Source organism: Schistocerca serialis, unplaced genomic scaffold, assembly GCF_023864345.2.
Source record: "Schistocerca serialis cubense isolate TAMUIC-IGC-003099 unplaced genomic scaffold, iqSchSeri2.2 HiC_scaffold_1219, whole genome shotgun sequence".
NCBI lineage: Eukaryota > Metazoa > Arthropoda > Insecta > Orthoptera > Acrididae > Schistocerca > Schistocerca serialis.
The window spans coordinates 102501-105000 of NW_026047424.1; the positions used below are offsets into that span (position 1 = coordinate 102501).

Sequence of the window (2500 nt, forward strand, 5' to 3'; positions counted from 1 at the left end):
GCAGCGGGCTCGCTGCTCCCCGGCGGGACGCCGGCTCTTCCCCCCGACCGATCTCAAGCGCCTCCATGAATTGGCGGACAAGCTGCTTGTGGGCAGCTTGCCGCCGTCGGCACTTGATTGCCTCAAGCGTTCGGTCGGGGAACATCCTGATGAGCTCTTGATTTACAAAGAAGAACCGGGCGTCCCTCTCGAGGAACAGTTCGGCCTCCGCCTTGGCGAGCGACAGGACTTCTTCCTCCGTCCACCTCGCGCGATGCCTCTCCGTGACGATCTCCGCGTTGGCGGCCGCAAGGTGTTGGCGGCGGCGATGGACCCCGAGACCGTTCTTGGTGGTAAAGCTGCGGTGGCACTCACTACAGGCGTATACAGCTGCAAAAGTTACAAGATTTTCGGCACGGCCGGTTGGCCGGCTAGGTGCTGGGGGAGTTGGGGTGGCACCTTCAGCGGAAGGGCCACCACTTTTTCTCTGAATACTGCCCCCAACTAAAAAAGGGATAGTGCGAGGGGGGGCTGGTAACCCCCCCAAGCCCCTGGTGCGGTCTTCCACTCTGCGAAAATCAGCGGGCCCACGAGAAGGGGAGAAGACCGCAGGAGAGGAGAGGCTAAGAGGGCTAGGCCCATGTATTGCGCATCACTCTCCCTGTAACCATAACCCAAGGAAGGCACCTCGCAGCAGCAGCACGACTACATCAAGACCGCACTTCGAAAAGCCAAGTCCGGATGCAGCCACACCGCCGCCACTTGGCCACCTTAAGAGAGTCATAGTTACTCCCGCATTCAGAGCACTGGGCAGAAATCACATTGCGTCAACACCCGCTAGGGCCATCGCAATGCTTTGTTTTAATTAGACAGTCGGATTCCCCCAGTCCGTGCCAGTTCTGAGTTGATCGTTGAATGGCGGCCGAAGAGAATCCGCGCACCCGCGCGCCCCCGGAGGAGCACGCTAAGGCGGACGCGGCCTCGCAGCAAGGAAGATCCGTGGGAGGCCAAGGCACGGGACCGAGCTCGGATCCTGCACGCAGGTTGAAGCACCGGGGCGCGAACGCCGCGCAGGCGCGCGCATCCTGCACCGCCGGCCAGCACGAGGCCGACCAACGGCGAGAGCAGACCACGCCCGCGCTAAACGCCCGCACTTACCGGCACCCCTACGGCACTCACCTCGCCCAGGCCCGGCACGTTAGCGCTGACCCACTTCCCGACCAAGCCCGACACGCCCCGATCCTCAGAGCCAATCCTTATCCCGAAGTTACGGATCCAATTTGCCGACTTCCCTTACCTACATTATTCTATCGACTAGAGGCTCTTCACCTTGGAGACCTGCTGCAGATATGGGTACGAACCGGCGCGACACCTCCACGTGGCCCTCTCCCGGATTTTCAAGGTCCGAGGGGAAGATCGGGACACCGCCGCAACTGCGGTGCTCTTCGCGTTCCAAACCCTATCTCCCTGCTAGAGGATTCCAGGGAACTCGAACGCTCATGCAGAAAAGAAAACTCTTCCCCGATCTCCCGACGGCGTCTCCGGGTCCTTTTGGGTTACCCCGACGAGCATCTCTAAAAGAGGGGCCCGACTTGTATCGGTTCCGCTGCCGGGTTCCGGAATAGGAACCGGATTCCCTTTCGCCCAACGGGGGCCAGCACAAAGTGCATCATGCTATGACGGCCCCCATCAACATCGGATTTCTCCTAGGGCTTAGGATCGACTGACTCGTGTGCAACGGCTGTTCACACGAAACCCTTCTCCGCGTCAGCCCTCCAGGGCCTCGCTGGAGTATTTGCTACTACCACCAAGATCTGCACCGACGGCGGCTCCAGGCAGGCTCACGCCCAGACCCTTCTGCGCCCACCGCCGCGACCCTCCTACTCGTCAGGGCTTCGCGGCCGGCCGCAAGGACCGGCCATGACTGCCAGACTGACGGCCGAGTATAGGCACGACGCTTCAGCGCCATCCATTTTCAGGGCTAGTTGCTTCGGCAGGTGAGTTGTTACACACTCCTTAGCGGATTCCGACTTCCATGGCCACCGTCCTGCTGTCTTAAGCAACCAACGCCTTTCATGGTTTCCCATGAGCGTCGATTCGGGCGCCTTAACTCGGCGTTTGGTTCATCCCACAGCGCCAGTTCTGCTTACCAAAAGTGGCCCACTTGGCACTCCGATCCGAGTCGTTTGCTCGCGGCTTCAGCATATCAAGCAAGCCGGAGATCTCACCCATTTAAAGTTTGAGAATAGGTTGAGGTCGTTTCGGCCCCAAGGCCTCTAATCATTCGCTTTACCGGATGAGACTCGTACGAGCACCAGCTATCCTGAGGGAAACTTCGGAGGGAACCAGCTACTAGATGGTTCGATTAGTCTTTCGCCCCTATACCCAGCTCCGACGATCGATTTGCACGTCAGAATCGCTACGGACCTCCATCAGGGTTTCCCCTGACTTCGTCCTGGCCAGGCATAGTTCACCATCTTTCGGGTCCCAACGTGTACGCTCTAGGTGCGCCTCACCTCGC

At 59.8% G+C, this 2500-nt stretch overlaps 1 pseudogene; it reads right to left on the minus strand.

The window, feature by feature from the left end:
- The window catches only part of LOC126435789 (large subunit ribosomal RNA), a 7924-nt pseudogene that overhangs the window by 4328 nt on the left and 1096 nt on the right, over positions 1 to 2500 (minus strand).